At 44.5% G+C, this 18,408-nt stretch overlaps 4 non-coding genes and 17 pseudogenes across 4 annotated transcripts; all 21 read right to left on the bottom strand.

Annotated features, from left to right (window-relative positions):
* Positions 1-1,694: 1,694 nt before the first annotated feature.
* LOC136740245 (U5 spliceosomal RNA) lies at positions 1,695-1,809 on the bottom strand. The gene has a single exon (XR_010813083.1). It is a non-coding gene; the product is annotated as a U5 spliceosomal RNA (small nuclear RNA).
* Positions 1,810-8,310: 6,501 nt separating this feature from the next.
* On the bottom strand, positions 8,311-8,429 carry LOC136740032 (uncharacterized; annotated as a pseudogene).
* A 221-nt stretch (positions 8,430-8,650) lies between these two features.
* Positions 8,651-8,769, bottom strand: LOC136740124 (uncharacterized; annotated as a pseudogene).
* A 205-nt stretch (positions 8,770-8,974) lies between these two features.
* On the bottom strand, positions 8,975-9,093 carry LOC136740112 (uncharacterized; annotated as a pseudogene).
* Positions 9,094-9,309: 216 nt separating this feature from the next.
* On the bottom strand, positions 9,310-9,428 carry LOC136740169 (uncharacterized; annotated as a pseudogene).
* A 213-nt stretch (positions 9,429-9,641) lies between these two features.
* Positions 9,642-9,760, bottom strand: LOC136740187 (uncharacterized; annotated as a pseudogene).
* Positions 9,761-9,974: 214 nt separating this feature from the next.
* On the bottom strand, positions 9,975-10,093 carry LOC136740214 (uncharacterized; annotated as a pseudogene).
* A 217-nt stretch (positions 10,094-10,310) lies between these two features.
* Positions 10,311-10,429, bottom strand: LOC136740089 (uncharacterized; annotated as a pseudogene).
* A 216-nt stretch (positions 10,430-10,645) lies between these two features.
* LOC136740206 (uncharacterized) lies at positions 10,646-10,764 on the bottom strand (annotated as a pseudogene).
* Positions 10,765-10,979: 215 nt separating this feature from the next.
* LOC136740071 (uncharacterized) lies at positions 10,980-11,098 on the bottom strand (annotated as a pseudogene).
* Positions 11,099-11,315: 217 nt separating this feature from the next.
* On the bottom strand, positions 11,316-11,434 carry LOC136740053 (uncharacterized; annotated as a pseudogene).
* A 220-nt stretch (positions 11,435-11,654) lies between these two features.
* LOC136740215 (uncharacterized) lies at positions 11,655-11,773 on the bottom strand (annotated as a pseudogene).
* A 216-nt stretch (positions 11,774-11,989) lies between these two features.
* On the bottom strand, positions 11,990-12,108 carry LOC136740090 (uncharacterized; annotated as a pseudogene).
* A 216-nt stretch (positions 12,109-12,324) lies between these two features.
* Positions 12,325-12,443, bottom strand: LOC136740108 (uncharacterized; annotated as a pseudogene).
* A 220-nt stretch (positions 12,444-12,663) lies between these two features.
* LOC136739986 (uncharacterized) lies at positions 12,664-12,782 on the bottom strand (annotated as a pseudogene).
* Positions 12,783-13,003: 221 nt separating this feature from the next.
* On the bottom strand, positions 13,004-13,122 carry LOC136740258 (5S ribosomal RNA). The gene has a single exon (XR_010813096.1). It is a non-coding gene; the product is annotated as a 5S ribosomal RNA (ribosomal RNA).
* A 210-nt stretch (positions 13,123-13,332) lies between these two features.
* On the bottom strand, positions 13,333-13,451 carry LOC136740114 (uncharacterized; annotated as a pseudogene).
* Positions 13,452-13,660: 209 nt separating this feature from the next.
* Positions 13,661-13,779, bottom strand: LOC136740229 (uncharacterized; annotated as a pseudogene).
* A 209-nt stretch (positions 13,780-13,988) lies between these two features.
* LOC136740063 (uncharacterized) lies at positions 13,989-14,107 on the bottom strand (annotated as a pseudogene).
* Positions 14,108-14,323: 216 nt separating this feature from the next.
* Positions 14,324-14,442, bottom strand: LOC136740204 (5S ribosomal RNA). The gene has a single exon (XR_010813069.1). It is a non-coding gene; the product is annotated as a 5S ribosomal RNA (ribosomal RNA).
* A 218-nt stretch (positions 14,443-14,660) lies between these two features.
* LOC136740243 (5S ribosomal RNA) lies at positions 14,661-14,779 on the bottom strand. The gene has a single exon (XR_010813081.1). It is a non-coding gene; the product is annotated as a 5S ribosomal RNA (ribosomal RNA).
* Between the last annotated feature and the right edge of the window lie 3,629 nt (positions 14,780-18,408).

Genomic DNA, 18,408 nt, shown 5'->3' on the forward strand with positions numbered 1-18,408 from the left:
GTAATTAAGAGCTCAACTGGAAAAAAAACAGCAGGCATAGGGGTACTTTAGGACCACAGTCACTGATATAACCTACAATGTTGTTGTAATGAAAATCAGCAGACAGTGGGCCTCCTCCAGGACTAAGGTTGAGAAGCACTGGTCTTGAAGACCACAATAACAATCGACCTCAAGGGCTAGGGATATTCGAGGTGATGCTAAACCAGTCCTGAATGTTTAAATATAATGTTATTTTCTTGTAGTGTGCCGTTGCTGTTAATGCAACCAGTTATATTGAGCCATCAAATACAGAAGCTGACGAAAGACATCAACATGTAAATTTAGTTGTAAATTTAAAGTGTGTGTGAAAAGTATTTTGTATATGGAGATTAACCCATAGTTTCACAGATAAATTGTGGACCAGTGATATTCAGGATCTTCAAAACAAGTCCTGAATGCTCAAACTTAACACTTCTTTTTTTAGAGTGTCGTTGCTGTCAATCCAGCCAGTGATGTGGAGCCATCAGATACAGAAGCTGATGAAAAACAACATGTAAATTTCCTAAATTAATATGGTGCATCAAAATACTTATTTAACACTTTCAACTGTTTCTTTGTGATTCCTAAAATTACTTTACAGGCTGGGGCTGGGGGAAGACACTGCGCCCGCCTGGAGAAGCCTGTACAAGCCCCCCTCAATAAGAGAGCTGGCAATCTGCAGTGGAGGGTGTTACACACCATTATTGCTGTCAATTCTTTTATTACTGTTCTTAACCCTGCTGTGTCCGACGCCTGCCCATTCTGTGCTCAGAGAGAGACCGTGTTTCACTGTTTCAGCACTTGTTCTCGGTTGTCACCCATTTTTAGTCTTTTAACTCGTCTTTTTACTGATCTTAACCTGATTTTTAACACAAAGGTTTTTATTTTAGGGGCGCGATACACCAGAAGGACCAAACATGTGGACCAGCTGGTAAACTTCTTGCTGGGCCAGGCTAAAATGGCCGTCTATAAGACTAGGAAGAACAGAGTGTGTGGGGAGGGCAGTGAGGATGCAGTGAGAGTGTTTGCCATGCTGGTCAAGTGCAGAGTCAGACTAGAGTTTAACTATTACAGGCTGATGAATGATTTGGAGAGTTTTGAACAGGTCTGGTGTATTAATGATGCCCTTTGTGAATTGTATGACGGGGAGTTGGTTTTTATTATGTAATTCATTTATAGGGTTTAGTATTTGATGGTTGTTTTGTTGTGTGTATTGGGTTGCTTTCTTTAAAAGTGTACAGATCAGTGGCGGAGTTAATGCTTGTTGGGGGGAGACAAACAAAGGGGAACACTATTTTTTATTTATTTATTTATTTTCTTTTGTATGAATTATTGCGTGTTGCAAACAGGCAATGAAGTCTGATAAAAGTCAAAAAGTCTCTCTCTCTCTCACACACACACACACAGCCAGCAAGACACACAGAGCCAGCCAGCTCAGCGATGACATCACAAACATCTCTCTCAGGTGACTCCTATGACATCACAGAGCACGTACATTCCGTTGCTTGCCGTCTGTCAACCACTCAGTCACTGCCAGCCAGACTGGCTGGCTGACTGGATGGTGGGGCTGCTTGCTGCTGCTGCGTACCTTAGCAAGCTTATTTGCTTGACCGGCCTTCCTCCTCCGCCCACATGCCCACCTATGTCCGATCTGCTGTTCACCTGGATCACAGCTCCGCCCCAACAAGGCAGAGCCTCCCAAGAATGGTACAAACTCACCCACGATCCCCTCCACGGAAAGCTATAGCAAAAGGCAAAAGCATTATACGTAATGAAGAGGAACCCGAGTCCAAGACGCATCCGACCAGCCATACATATTTGTGTGTATTAAAGATCACATTTTATTACATTTAGATTTTCTGTACTTTATTACATCTTTTTGTGATTTTTAAATGTATTGTTTCTTTTCCTTATATATGTATGTATGTATGTATGTATGTGTGTGTGTGTCTGTGTGAAAGTGTATGTGTTTGTGTGTCTCTGTGTGAAAGTGAGTGTGTGTGTGTCTGTCTCTGTGTTTGTGTGTCTGTCTCTGTGTGAAAGTGAGTGTGTGTGCGTGTGTCTGTCTGTGAAAGTGTGTGTGTGTGTGTGGGTGTGACAGTGTGTATGAGTGTCTGTCTGTCATGTAACTCGCACATCTGTGAGGGCACCATTTTTGCAGAAAGAGATGTACACATTTTGGAGCAACATATGCTGCCATCCAGACATCGTCTTTTCCAGGGACATCCCTGCATTTTTCAGCAGGATAACGCCAAACCACATTCTGCCCAGATTTCAAGCGCATGGTTGCATAGGCAGAGAGTGCGGGTGCTAGCATGGCCTGCCTGCAGTCCTGACCTGTCTCCGAATTGAGAATGTGTGGCGCACTATGAAGTGCAAATTAAGACAACGAAGGCCCTGTGCAGTTGCGCAGCTGAGGAAATGCATAATGGATGAATGGGGGGAAATCCCACTTGCTAAACTTAACCAAGTGGTGTCTTCAGTGCCCAAGTGCTTAATAAGTGTTATTAAAAGAAAAGGTGATGTTACATAGTGGTAAACAGTCGACTGTCCCAACTTTCTTGGTTTCTTTTCACTGCTAATGAGATGCTGTAGAGTGAGTTAGTTATATTGCTTTCAGGAGCTCTAATCGTATTGATGAGTTCATGCAGCATTTGTAATTGAATTTCAAAAAGAAATCCTTGCTGTCTGGCCTGTGTGTATGAGATGTACTCTGTCAATCTTTGGCTAACAACTGAAACATTGGTAGAACAGAAATGGCAACATAAAAAAGAAAAGTACATTTTAAAAGAGCACATTAAATAGGATGAATATACAGTTTTTTACAATCACTTTGTCACTAATTTCAGAACCTTGATGTCATTTTTCAAAACTCTAGACACAAAACTCAAAACGGTCATCACTTGTAACACAGGCTGTCCAATGTTCAAAACATTGCATTGTGCATTCATATCTTTAAAGAAACCTTGCACTTGCAGACTTGTTGGTTCAAATAATTCATTTATCATGAAATACCATAGTAACATTTATTTAGATCACCCACACAGAAGATACCGATAGTTTCACTGTGTAGTTGTTCGTACAATCATTAAATATTGTAGTACAAAATATGTGATACATGTTTCATTATGGTACTACATATAAATACATCACTGTAAAAGGACTAGTAGAGAGAATACTACAGACACAGTGGAATCATTGAACAAAATCTGAAATGTATTGATGCAATACAATCAAATCACACCATAGGTTTCTTTGAAGCCATGCAACAATAATTAGCTACAAAAAAGAACAAAACTACAGTAAAATGTCAACTGCAGTGTTCCTCACCTGGCTTAGTGTAAAACAAAGGATTGATTACTGTACTTCTGAATTTCCATCAGCCCTGTGTTCAGGTTCAGGTTCTCACAACCATTTTTCACAAGAGGCATCTTGAAACTGAACATACCTGAACATACTCAGTCATCAGCTGCTTCACTCTGTCTGCATTTCTTTCAAAAGGCACACTATACTCTGTGCTACACATTGGTATGCAGTATACAGTCATTTGACAATTGAGAGTAGCCTAATGTTTAGTGCATGCTGAAGACTTGCCGCTTCTCAGTACGGAAATTTCTGATGATTGAGGCCACAGTTGATCCTGAGTTGATTCTGAGGTTTGATTGAATCATTGTAGCTGCCTCAGTCATGGTCATGCCATGATTTACAACATGCTCTACAACTATTTCTCGGATTTCACTGGACACTATTTGCTGTTGCTGCCGCTGTCTGGTCCGTGGCCTTGTCCTCTACCACGTTCCCCCAACACCTCTCAAATGAGGCCCATGGCTGCCTCTCTGGTGAGGCCTAAGCCCTCCTCTATGACGAGGCCCACGACCACCTCTCAGAAGGGGTGCATGTCCCCTTCCATTCCTTTGACCACCACGTCTTCCTCCTCCCACTGCTTGACCTCTATTGTGACCTGGATGACTTGCCGGCTCCATGTTATCACTGTGTTGCTGGGGTGGATAGCACTCATTTCACTCGATACTCGTACCACAATGTGAAATCAATCATCAATAACCAGTTGGCAGTATTGGAAAAGCAATTACAAGGGCCTGCATACATACAGTAATGTCAAATCTGATGTGGAAGAACAATCATCTTCAACCAGGTTGGAGCGTTAGTTGCAATGCCTTTAATACACGCAGCGTGGAGAGGAACAGTGACTCAAGTAGATCCCAAAGTCGCTCTGCCTTCATTTTAACAGTCAGAGCTTTTATACACAAAAATCAAAGAGCTGGTTATAATCAGAAAGTCATTACTATGTTATCTTAAAAGTTAGCTAAGCAGAATTTATATCATTATAGGACAGAGTTCATAGATCAACACATGGATTAGGGAGCAGGCACTTCAATCATACTGTTTGACATTGTCTCCAAGATTCTCATCGTAAATAACAAACAGAAATCAAACTACCTTCTGGCCTGACCTTCTAGCTTGACCTTATCTTTCTTAAGTATACAAGAGAGAAAAACAGGTATTAGAGAAAAAATTTCTAACTTTCCTTCCACACTGCAAACATGGTGTGGAAAAGTGCTACATGATGATGAATGATGATGAAATATTACATCCATAGATAATGTAGTCCAACTGGTTCATGCTCCTCGTTTATTGATGTCAATGGATCTCATTATCCTGAAACTTTCATGATCGAAACATGGAATATTGTTTGTCAGTTTCCATAAAACTATGCATTAAGAGTAATGCAACAGTCACTTATCATTTTGAGCAGCTGTATCAATTGATAGTTAGATCTTTGTAATGAAATGAATAGACAGTGATCTCAGATGTAATGTGTGAATTGCATTTTGAAATGGTAATACTTTGATGTTAAGTTGTGTCATTTTAGTTCAATGAACAAATGATCTGAGGTTGATGTGTATTGTATCCAAGCAATTGTAAAAAAGTGTTAGAGTTTTGAAAAATGTGCATTTTGATCATCGGGTGTGAGTTTAGTGTCTAGAGTTTTGAAAAATGACATCAAGGTTCTGAAATGAGTGCCAAAGTGATTGTAAAAAAGTGTAATATCAGGGGACAGTGGCTATTAGTGATCTGGCCTTCCGTGGCCTCTGTATTAATGTAACAGGTCACATTGTATGTGTACACTGATACTTGATAGTATAATATAGTACAAGTAAAAAACATACATAGGTATCATAGAAGTATTTTGCAGAAATGATTATGGATAGTTATCAAAATGGAGAGGAAATGCTAAATCCATCTCCCCAGGCTGAGCTTCTATTGCTGCACCTGCTGGCCCCACTATATGGATAGAGCCACACCAAGTACAAGAGTCTCCCCATTGCTATTTATATCTCCCTATCCAGTCTTCTTTGTGTCAGGGTGGGGTGCCTATTCCCCTGCATGCTTTGAAACCTATAGCACCTGGGACGCACACTTGGGATCCGGTTCCTCTGCCCCTCACATACACATGAGGAATCCCAGGTGCTCAATACGTCATACTGTCTCGTTCATCTCATGTGTAAACTATGGACAAATACATGACTAAACGTGTTTAGTTGCTTTTCCCAGAATGCTTTGCGCCACGATATGCAAATAACGGGGACTATGATTGGCTCCCTGACATTACCCACACTGCGACTGATGCTACCCATTTCACTACCCAACAAAGACCCATAATATGCGTGTGTCTGTCTGTCTGTCTGTCAAAGTATGTGTGTGTGTGTCTGTGTGTGTCTGTGTCTGTCTGTCTGTGTGTGAAAGTGTGTGTTTGTCTGTCTGTCTGTCTGTCATGTAACTTGCACATCTGTGAGGGCACCACTAATGCAGAAAGAGATGTACACATATTGTTTATTTTCCATATATATGTATGTATGTATGTATGCATGTCCAATTGCTTTGACAATACAAATGAATTGAATTGAGAGGGAGAGAGAGAGAGTAAGAGAGAGAGAGACAGACAGACAGACAGACAGACAGAGAGACACACACACACACACACACACACACACACAGAGAGCCAGCCAGCCAGCTCAGCGATGACATGACGAGCCTCTCTCAGCTTACTGCTATGACATCACAGAGCACGTACATTCCGTTTAACAAATCGTTAAACAAAAAAGGTTATAAACACATTGACTACAATACCGGTTAGTAAGACGAAGGTGAGTCTCTCGTTAGTATTATTAGTCAGACATTAAATAACTACGCAGGTTAGTATTTATGTCAGGTAACTTCTCGTTATATATATATCAGTCTCATTTACGTTTAGGTGCCGAGAAAGATCCTATTTGTTACCACAATTTCCCTTAACTGATTATTATTCAATGATTAAGGATAGGCAGGGCCACCAATAATCTAATGTCTATTAACTTGTGTCAATTTCAGACTAAACAGTTAAACAGGAATGAGAAGATATTTCTCGGCGTTGACAGATTTTATTTCTAAAATTATCAACAAAACAGTTTAATGCAACTCACATTTATATTTAAGAAAACTAAATGATATTACACATTCTAGAGTTATGAATCACATATTAACATTTCTAATTGATTTCTCAAATGTCATGAATCACAAACTCCAAACTGTTAAACTTATGTGAACTTCGTCGCAGAGAGGCCTCTCTGGCTTCGGGCTCAGATAACAGCACACGGCACGAGGTCCGTGTGGTTTGGAACAAAGGCAGTCCGGTTCGGCTTTGTCCAAGAACTTCCACTCAGTCGATGCACCTGGAAGTTGGGGTTTCGCGAATGTAGAGTCTTTTCCAAACAGATTTTCCATTGGTTTGAAGGCTCCAAGGTTGTGCACAAAATCTTCTTTGTAAGCATGGTTCCACCGTAGTTACTTGAAGACGAAGTCTTTGAGGAAAGCAGGGCCCTGTTTGTTCCAAGGGTCAAGTTTCTTAAGACTCAAATAGCTATTTAAGTGACTGACACTTTCGTATTCAGTCGACTTAGTCAATTGTCCAGCTGTAAAACTCCACTGATCAGGTGGGTCTGTGAAGTTATTTATTTAATAAAGTCCTTTAAAATAATTCTTCGCTCAATCTCCTTCTCCCAGTTTAACTCTTCTGTTGCCGGCAAAGACTTGGTTGGTTTCTGATTCCGGTTCTGGCAACAGAGCTACAGGTTGAGCTGTGGCAGCGAGTTTCTGGTTCAGGTGAGAGAGAGAGAGAGAGAAAGACTGTCCGCTGTTCCTTATAGTCTGTCAGATCAGTAGGTGATTGGTCCCTGAGTTCTTGAGATTGGATTTCGGTTTCAGCCCCTAGTGTCCTATTGGAGGGAGGCTTTATTTATGACTGATGTCAATCCATGCCATCTTTTGGAAATGCCGGTTGGCCTGGGTTCGTAGCTCTATGTCGGGATTTCGTCTCTCATCCACTTCAAAGAGTTTTTATCACCTACAGGCCCCTTTCTCCAGACATCTCATAGCAGAATTCCAAACTATTTGGCCTCTTCTCGGTGCCATCCTCCCCAAAACTGTCACTTTGATGCAAACCAGTTCCAAGCTGATGAGCTAAGGAAATCTGATAACTTTGGGGGGGGAGAGGTCTTCTTTAGATCAGTGCTTCAGCTCAGAGCCCAAATGCTCTTATCCAAATACACCCAACATAACGCTACATATGTATGTATGTATGTATATATGTGTAGAAGGAAAATTAGAAATTATTTTCTTACACCTGTTTTTCTCTCTTGTATACTTAAGAAAGATACGGTCAAGCTAGAAGGTCAGCCCAGAAGATAGTTGGATTTCTGTTTGTTATTTACGATGAGAACCTTGGAGACATTGTCAAACGGTATGACCTACGTGCCTGTTCCCTAAAACCATGTGTTGACCTATGAACTCTGTTCTATAATGATATATGTTCTGCTTAGTTAGCCTTTAAGATAACATTATAATGACTTTCTAGCATGTATGGATGTATGTATGTATGTATATATATATATATATATATATATATATATATGTATGTATGTATGTCCAATTGCTTTGACAATACAAATGAATTGAATTGAGAGGAAGAGAGAGAGAGAGAGAGAGAGAGAAAGAGAGAGAGAGAGACAGACAGACAGACAGACAGACAGCTCAGCGATGACATCACGAGCCTCTCTCAGCTGACTGCTATGACATCACAGAGCACGTACATTCCGTTGCTTGTCGTCTGTCAACCACTCAGTCACTGCTAGCCAGACTGTCCCTAAGACAAAGTGTACAATACTTCAATTATATCTCCTCCAGACAGATAAAGAGTATTAAGAGCTACGATGAAGTTACCCAGGAGACGTAAAAAGCTTGCATCACCTGGTATTTCCTGGAGGTCACCCATCCAAGTACTAACCAGGCCCTGGCCCGTTTAGTTTCCAAGGTCTGACGAGATCGGGCACGTTCAGGACGGTGTGGCCGCAAGCCGAGATGCCTGGCTGCATGATGTCTCTTAAAGGCTGGCTGGTATTGACGGAATTTCCAGCAAAAAATAAAAAATAAAAAAATAAAAAAATGGAGGGAAAAATAACAGTGCAGGAAAGGGTGTTGAAAGTAGCCGGGAACGTGTACAATTCTTCAATTATATCTCCTCCAGACAGAAAGAGAGTATTAAGAGCTACGATGAAGTTACCCAGGAGACGTAAAAAGCTTGCAGCACCTGGTATTTCTAGGAGATCTCCCATCCAAGTACTGACCAGGCCATGCCCCGTTTAGCTTCCGAGATCTGACGAGACGGGGTGCGTCCAGGACGGTGTGGCCGCAAGCCAAAAAGCCTGGCTGCATGATGTCTCTTAAAGGCTGGCGGGTATTGACGGAACTTCCAGCAAAAAAAAGAAAAATGGAGGGAAAAATACCAGTGGAGCAAATGGTGTTGAAAGTAGCCGGGTACGTGGACAAATCCTCAATTATAACACCTCCAGACAGAAAGAGAGTATTAAGAGCTACAATGAAGTTACTCAGGAGACTAAAAAGCTTGCAGCACCAGGTATTTCCAGGAGGTCTCCCATCCAAGTATTGACCAGGCCCTGCCCCGTTTAGCTTCCAAGATCTGACAAGATCGGGCACGTTCAGGTCAGTGTGGCCGCAAGCCTAGAGAGCTGGCTGCATGATGTCTCTTAAAGGCTGGAGGGTATTGACGGAACTTCCGGCAAAAAAAAAAAGAAAAAAGAAAAATGGAGGGAAAAATATCAGTGCAGCAAAGGGTGTTGAAAGTAGCCGGGTACGTGTACAATTCTTCAATTATATCTCCTCCAGACTGAAAGAGAGTATTACGAGCTACGATGAAGTTACCCAAGAGACGTATAAAGCTTGCAGCACCTGGTATTTCCAGGAGGTCACCCATCCAAGTACTGACCAGGACCTGCCCCGTTCAGCTTACGCGATCTGACGAGATCGAGCGCGTTCAGGACGGTGTGGACACAAGCCGAGAGGCCTGGCTGCATGATGTCTCTTAATGGTTGGCGGGTATTGACGGAACTTCCAGCAAAAAAAAAAAAAAAGAAAAACGGAGGGAAAAATATCAGTGCAGCAAAGGATGTTGAAAGTAGCCAGGTACGTGTACAATACTTCAATTATATCTCCTCCAGACAGAAAGAGAGTATTAAGAGCTACGATAAAGTTACACAGGATACGTAAAAAGCTTGCAGAACCAGGTATTTCCAGGAGGTCCCACATTCAAGTACTAACCAGGCCCTGGCCCGTTTAGTTTCCAAGGTCTGACGAGTTCGGGCGCGTTCAGGACGGTGTGGCCGCAAGCCAAGAGGCCTGGCTGCATGATGTCTCTAAATGGCTGGAGGGTATTGACAGAACTTCCAGCAAAAAAAAATGAAAAAAGAAAAATGGAGGGAAAAATATCAGTGCAGCAAAGGGTGTTAAAAGTAGCCGGGTACGTGTACAATACTTCAATTATATCTCCTCCAGACAGAAAGAGAGTATAAAGAGCTACGATGAAGTTACCCAGGAGACGTAAAAGCTTGCAGCACCAGGTTTTTCTAGGAGGTCTCACATTCAAGTACTGACCAGGTCCTGCCCCGTTTAGCTTCCGAGATCTGATGAGTTCGGGCGCGTTCAGGACAATGTGTCCGCATGCCAAGAGGCCTGGCTGCATGATGTCTCTTAAAGGCTGGAGGGTATTGACGGAACTTCCAGCAAAATTAAAAAAGAAAAAAGAAAAATGGAGGGAAAAATACCACTGCAGCAAAGGGTGTTGAAAGTAGCCGGGTACGTGTACAATTCTTCAATTATATCTCCTCCAGACAGAAAAAGAGAATGAAGAGCTATGATAAAGTTACCCAGGAGACGTAAAAAGCTTGCAGCACCAGGTATTTCCACGAGTTCTCACATTCAAGTACTGACCAGGCCCTGCCCCGTTTAGCTTCCGAGATCTGATGAGATCGGGCGCATTCAGGACAATGTGTCCGCATGCCAAGAGGCCTGGCTGCATGATGTCTCTTAAAGGCTGGCGGATATTGACGGAACTTCCAGCAAAATAATGAAGAAAAAAGAAAAATGGAGGGAAAAATATCAGTGCAGCAAAGGGTGTTGAAAGTAACCGGGTACGTGTACAATACTTCAATTATATCTCCTCCAGACTGAAAGAGAGTATCAAGAGCTACGATAAAGTTACCCAGCAGACGTAAAAAGCTGGCAGCACCTGGTATTTCCAGGAGATCTCCCATCCAAGTACTGACCAGGTCCTGCCCCGTTTCGTTTCCGAGATCTGACGAGATCGGGCGCGTTCAGGTCTGTGTGTCCGCAAGCCGAGATGCCTGGTTGCATGATGTCTCTTAAAGGCTGGCGGATATTGATGGAACTTCCAGAAAAAATAAAAAATAAAAATAAAAATGGCGGGAAAAATATCAGTGCAGCAAAGGGTGTTGAAAGTAGCCGGGTACGTGTACAATTCTTCAATTATATCTCCTCCAGACAGAAATAGAGTATTAAGAGCTACGATGAAGTTACCCAGGAGACGAAAAAGCTTGCAGCACCTGGTATTTCCAGGAGGTCACCCATCCAAGTACTGACGAGGCCCTGCACCGTTTAGCTTCCGAGATCTGATGAGATCGACCGCGTTCAGGACGGTGTGGCCGCAAGCCAAGCAGCCTGGCTGCATGATGTCTCGTAAAGGCTGGAGGGTATTGACGGAACTTCCAGCAAAAAAAAAAAAGAAAAAAGAAAAATGGAGGGAAAAATATCTGTGCAGTAAAGGGTGTTGAAAGTAGCCGGGTACGTGTACAATTCTTCAATTAAATCTCCTCCAGACAGAAAGAGAGTATTAAAAGCTACGACGAAGTTCCCCAGGTGACGTAAAAAGCTTGCAGCACCTGGTACTTCCAGGAGGTCTCCCATCCAAGTACTGACCAGGTCCTGCCCCTTTTAGTTTCCGAGATCTGACGAGATCGGGCGCGTTCAGGACGGTGTGGCCACAAGCCGAGACGCCTGGCTGCATGATGTCTCTTAAAGGCTGGCGGGTATTGACGGAATTTCCAGCATTAAAAAAAAAAAAAAAAATAGAAAAATGGAGGGAAAAATATCAGTGCAGGAAAGGGTGTTGAAAGTAGCCGGGTACGTGTACAATTCTTCAATTATATCTCCTCCAGACTGAAAGAGAGTATTAAGAGCTACGATAAAGTTACCCAGGAGAAGTAAAAAGCTTGCAGCACCAGGTTTTTCTAGGAGGTCTCACATTCAAGTACTGACCAGGTCCTGCCCCGTTTAGCTTCCGAGATCTGATGAGTTCGGGCGCGTTCAGGACAATGTGTCCGCATGCCAAGAGGCCTGGCTGCATGATGTCTCTTAAAGGCTGGAGGGTATTGACGGAACTTCCAGCAAAATAAAAAAGAAAAAAGAAAAATGGAGGGAAAAATACCACTGCTGCAAAGGGTGTTGAAAGTAGCCGGGTACGTGTACAATGCTTCAATTATATCTCCTCCAGACAGAAAAAGAGAATGAAGAGCTATGATAAAGTTACCCAGGAGACGTAAAAAGCTTGCAGCACCAGGTATTTCCACGAGTTCTCACATTCAAGTACTGACCAGGCCCTGCCCCGTTTAGCTTCCGAGATCTGATGAGATCGGGCGCATTCAGGACAATGTGTCCGCATGCCAAGAGGCCTGGCTGCATGATGTCTCTTAAAGGCTGGAGGATATTGACGGAACTTCCAGCAAAATAATGAAGAAAAAAGAAAAATGGAGGGAAAAATATCAGTGCAGAAAAGGGTGTTGAAAGTAGCCGGGTACGTGTACAATTCTTCAATTATATCTCCTGGAGACAGAAAGAGAGTATTAAGAGCTACGATGAAGTTTCCCAGGAGACGTAAAAAGCTGGCAGCACCTGGTATTTCCAGGAGGTCTCACATTTAAGTACTGACCAGGTCCTGCCCCATTTAGCTTCCGAGATCTGACGAGATCGGGCGCATTCAGGACGGTGTGGCCACAAGCCGAAAGGCCTGGCTGCATGATGTCTCTTAAAGGTTGGCCGGTATTGACGGAACTTCCAGCAAAAAAAAAAAAAAAAAAAAAAGGAAAATGGAGGGAAAAATATCAGTGCAGCAAAGGCTGTTGAAAGTAGCCGGGTACGTGTACAATACTTCAATTATATCTCCTCCAGACAGATAGAGAGTATTAAGAGCTACGATGAAGTTTCCCAGGAGACGTAAAAGGCTTGCAGCACCAGGTATTTCCAGGAGGTCTCCCATCCAAGTACTGACGAGGCCCTGCCCCGTTTAGCTTCCGAGATCTGATGAGATCGGACGTGTTCAGGACGGTGTGGCCGCAAGCCAAGAGGCCGGGCTGCATGATGTCTCTTAAAGGCTGGCGGGTATTGACGGAACTTCCAGCAAAAAATAAAAAATAAATAAATAGAAAAATGGAGGGAAAAATATCAGTGCAGGACAGGGTGTTGAAAGTAGCCGGGTACATGTACAATTCTTCAATTATATCTCCTGGAGACAGAAAGAGAGTATTAAGAGCTACGATGAAGTTTCCCAGGAGACGTAAAAAGCTGGCAGCACCAGGTATTTCTAGGAGGTCTCCCATCCAAGTACTGACCAGGCCCTGCCCCGTTTAGCTTCCGAGATCTGACGAGATCGGGCGCATTCAGGACGGTGTGGCCACAAGCCGAAAGGCCTGGCTGCATGATGTCTCTTAAAGGTTGGCGGGTATTGACGGAACTTCCAGCAAAAAAAAAAAAAAAAAAATGGATGGAAAAATATCAGTGCAGCAAAGGGTGTTGACAGTAGCTGGGTGCGTGTACAATACTTCAATTAAATCTCCTCCAGACAGATAGAGAGTATTAAGAGCTACGATAAAGTTACCCAGGAGACGTAAAAGCTTGCAGCACAAGGTATTTCCAGGAGGTCTCACATTCATGTACTGACCAGGTCCTGCCCCGTTTAGCTTCCGAGATCTGACGAGATCGGGCGCGTTCAGGATGGTGTGGCCGCAAGCCGAGATGCCTGGCTGCATGATGTCTCTTAAAGGCTGGCGGGTATTGACGGAACTGCCAGCAAAACAAAAAAAGAAAAATAGAGGGAAAAATACCAGTGCAGCAAAGGGTGTTGAAAGTAGACGGGTACGTGTACAATTCTTCAATTATATCTTCTCCAGACAGAAAGAGAGTATTAAGAGCTACGATAAAGTTACCCAGGAGACGTAAAAGCTTGCAGCACTAGGTAATTCCAGGAGGTCTCACTTTCATGTACTGACCAGGTCCTGCCCCGTTTAGCTTCCGAGATCTGACGAGATCGGCCGCGTTCAGGATGGTGTGGCCGCAAGCCAAGATGCCTGGCTGCATGATGTCTCTTAAAGGCTGGCGGGTATTGACGGAAATGCCAGCAAAAAAAAAAAAAAAAATAGAGGGAAATATACCAGTGCAGCAAAGGGTGTTGAAAGTAGCCGGGTACGTGTACAATTCTTCAATTATATCTCCTGGAGACAGAAAGAGAGTATTAAGAGCTACGATGAAATTACCCTGGAGACGTATAAAGCTTGCAGCAACTGGTATTTCTAGGAGGTCTCCCATCCAAGTACTGACCAGGCCCTGCCCCGTTTAGCTTCCGAGATCTGATATGATCGGGCGCGTTCAGGACGGTGTGACTACAAGCCAAGAGGCCTGGCTGCATGATGTCTCTTAAAGGCTGGCGGATATTGACGGAACTTCCAGCAAAAAAATAAAATAAAAAGAAAAATGGAGGGAAAAATATCAGTGCAGCAAAGGGTGTTGAAAGTAGCCTAGTACGTGTACAATTCTTCAATTATATCTCCTCCAGACAGAAAGAGAGTATTAAGAGCTACGATGAAGTTACCCAGGAGACGTAAAAGGCTTGCAGCACCTGGTATTACTAGGAGGTCTCCCATCCAACTACTGACCAGGCCCTGCCCCGTTTAGCTTCCGAGATCTGACGAGATCGGGCGCATTCAGGACGGTGTGGCCGCAAGCCAAGAGGCCTGGCTGCATGATGTCTCTTAAAGGTTGGCGGGTATTGACGGAACTTCCAGCAAAAAAAAAAAAAAAAAAAAAGAAAAATGGATGGAAAAATATCATGCAGCAAAGGGTGTTGAAAGTAGCCGGGTACGTGTACAATTCTTCAATTATATCTCCTGGAGACAGAAAGAGAGTATTAAGAGCTACGATGAAGTTACCCAGGAGACGTAAAAAGCTTGTAGCACCTGGTATTTCTAGGAGGTCTCCCATCCAAGTACTGACCAGGCCCTGCCCCGTTTAGCTTCCGAGATCTGACGAGATCGGGCGCATTCAGGACGGTGTGGCCGCAAGCCGAGATGTCTGGCTGCATGATGTCTCTTAAAGGCTGGCGGGTATTGACGGAATTTCCAGCAAAAAAAAAAAAAAATATATAGAATAATGGAGGAAAAAATATCAGTGCAGGAAAGGGTGTTGACAGTAGCTGGGTGCGTGTACAATACTTCAATTAAATCTCCTCCAGACAGATAGAGAGTATTAAGAGCTACGATGAACTCACCTAAAGGATTATTAGGAACACCATACTAATACTGTGTTTTACCCCCTTTCGCCTTCAGAACTGCTTTAATTCTACGTGGCATTGATTCAACAAGGTGCTGAAAGCATTCTTTAGAAATGTTGGCCCATATTGATAGGATAGCATCTTGCAGTTGATGGAGATTTGTGGGATGCACATCCAGGGCACGAAGCTCCCGTTCCACCACATCCCAAAGATGCTCTATTGGGTTGAGATCTGGTGACGGTGGGGGCCAGTTTAGTACAGTGAACTCATTTTCATGTTCAAGAAACCAATTTGAAATGATTCCACCTTTGTGACATGGTGCATTATCCTGCTGGAAGTAGCCATCAGAGGATGGGTACATGGTGGTCAAAAAGGGATGGACGTGGTCAGAAACAATGCTCAGGTAGGCCGTAGCATTTAAACGATGCCCAATTGGCACTAAGGGGCCTAAAGTGTGCCAAGAAGACATCCCCCACACCATTACACCACCACCACCAGCCTGCACAGTGGTAACAAGACTTGATGGATCCATGTTCTCATTCTGTTTACGCCAAATTCTGACTCTACCATCTGAATGTCTCACCTCTTTTTCCTATTTGTAGTGGAGATGAGTGGTACCCAGTGGGGTCTTCTGCTGTTGTAGCCCATCCGCCTCAAGGTTGTACGTGTTGTGGCATCACAAATGCTTTGCTGCATACCTCGGTTGTAGCGAGTGGTTATTTCAGTCAAAGTTGCTCTTCTATCAGCTTGAATCGAGTCGGCCCATTCTCCTCTGAGCTCTAGCATCAACAAGGCATTTTCGCCCACAGGACTGCCGCATACTGGATGTTTTTCCCTTTTCACACCATTCTTTGTAAACCCTAGAAATGGTTGTGCGTGAAAATCCCAGTAACTGAGCAGATTGTGAAATACTCAGACCGGCCCGTCTGGCACCAACAACCATGCCACGCTCAAAATTGCTTAAATCACCTTTCATTCCCATTCAGACATTCAGTTTGGAGTTCAGGAGATTGTCTTGACCAGGACCACACCCCTAAATGCATTGAAGCAACTGCCATGTGATTGGTTGATTAGATAATTGCATTAATGAGAAATTGAACAGGTGTTCCTAATAATCCTTTAGGTGAGTGTATATGTATGTATGTGTATGTATGTCCAATTGCTTTGACAATACAAATGAAATTAATTGAGAGAGAGAGAGAGAGAGAGAGAGAGAGAGGGAGGAAAATGAGCTCCTAAAAAACATTTGTTTTTATACATAAGCGGATTTAATTTGTCATTTACAAATGAATATATAGCACTATAAACATACACAGAAGACATGGAATAGAAATTCAGAAGAAAAAGTATTCAAAAAATAATAATTTTAAGAGAAACACAAAAAGAAGAAAGCAGAGAGACAGTTCAGGAAGAAAAGTCAGAAAAGAAAAGCTGAAGACAAGAATTGGAGGTAAGAGACAAATAATTACACAAAAAAATATGTATTAATAAAATAAATAAGCATTCTCAGTAGTTGACTCAGCCAATGAAAATGCAGAGCTCCGATTTGAATAGAGTGACAGTAGGAGAGAGCCCAACTGCCACTGAGACTGATAGAAATCTATCAAACAGCAGTCTGACTGCAGAGCTGCCTTTTGAAATCCGATACCCTGAAGACATTCGCTCTGCACAGGCTAAGAAGGACTACAAACAAGCTGTGATGAGAGCATCTCCTGAGACCCTCATCCTAGACTACACCGGTAAAGGAGAAAACAGGGTCAAGAACAATCTACTGTTCTACACCGCCTTTCACAAAACCCTGTGCCAGACATACCCCAATAACAACAAGAGGGGCATTAGCAGAGGCAGGCAGATCTCAGTGCTGGTAGAGAAAGACACAGACAGTGTGATGCTCACTTTTAATGTATACCACAACGGGACCATCATGGTGCAGGGCAGCGAGAGCAGCCTGGACCAATTAGCTCTCGGCTTCCACACCTCAAAGCAGCAGACTGAGGTAGAGAAACAAGAGCCAGAGCCGGCCACCCTGCAGTCTGCCCCCAGCCACACGGAGCCAGACAGTGCCCCATCTCCCACAGACTGCCCCCCTGTCTCCCCAAAACTCTCCAGCAACATTAAAACACTAAAGGAATGCCTATCAGTGCTGGAGCTGGAGTTTGCGGAGTTCAGGGAGCAGACCTTGAGCACCCTGGCCCAGACCTCCTTGTGCGATCAGCTCCGGGATGAGATGCACAGACTAAAGATGCAGCACAAGGCTGAGATCCATGAGCTGAGAGCAGCAGTGAGAGACCTGGAGGAGCAGAGCCAAACCCTGAGGACGGAGCTGCGCAGAGCGAGGGAGGAGCTGACCAGGACACCCCAGCACAGCCAGCTAAGGAGCCTGCAGAGCCAGCTGGAGGAGCTAAGAGAGGAGCTACACATCACTGGAGCACAGAGACTGCACTGCACTGACCCCACAACACCTCCAACCCCTGACGCACCCACTGATCCACCCACACTCCCCACCACTCCTGACACACCCACTATCACCAGACCTGCCACTAATACACAACCCCCTGAAACGCCACTCCCCCAAAACACACCCGCTGCCCCCACCACTCCCGACGCAAACCCGGAGTAGCAGGTCAACGCAGAGGTGGTCATTCTGAGCGAATCCAATGGGAAGTTCCTGGTTGAGAGGCGACTCTTCCCTGGCCGAAAAGTGAAAAAGCTTTGGTGCTCCACAGCACAGAGAGCCCTGGAGCTGCTCTCCAAGAGGAGGCTTTGCCAAGTCAAACACATCCTCATCCACACCGGCACTAACGACCTGAGTGCCCGCAGGGGCGATGTGGCCTCAGCCCTGAGACAGGTAGCAACGAAAGCCACAGAGGAATTCCCAACTGCCAAAATTTCCATCTCCACACTGCTGCCCCGCACAGACGTGCCCCTGCACATCATCCAGGCCATCAACGCAGAAGTGTCCCGAAGATGTGCCCTCCTCCCCAACGTCCACCTGGCACACCACTGAGACATCCAGCCACATCACCTGTATGACCACGTCCACCTCAACAAGACGGGTGTGAGGATCATCTCAAAGGTCCTCAAGGACACAACCCTGGGCCGAAACCCCACACACCCCCACCTCGAGACCAGGAGCAAACCCCCCAGCCCCCGGCCACATCCCCAGCCACCGGCTCCACCCCAGCCCCAGCCCCTGAGACCCCACGGCCCCATTCCCCACCCCCCCATCCCCAGAGGGCCCATCCAGCACAGCAGAGCGGACAGCCGGGGACCAGCACAGCCACACAGCCACGCAGCAGCGGCTTCCAGAGCCTGGAAGCCCGATGCTGCCCAGCTGGCCCAGATAAGGCAACTCCTCAGTGTCATCTGTACCACACTGCTGAGTTAACTGAGCCTCAACACACATATATATGGTTGTGGAG

Source organism: Amia ocellicauda, unplaced genomic scaffold (assembly GCF_036373705.1).
Source record: "Amia ocellicauda isolate fAmiCal2 unplaced genomic scaffold, fAmiCal2.hap1 HAP1_SCAFFOLD_63, whole genome shotgun sequence".
Lineage (NCBI taxonomy): Eukaryota > Metazoa > Chordata > Actinopteri > Amiiformes > Amiidae > Amia > Amia ocellicauda.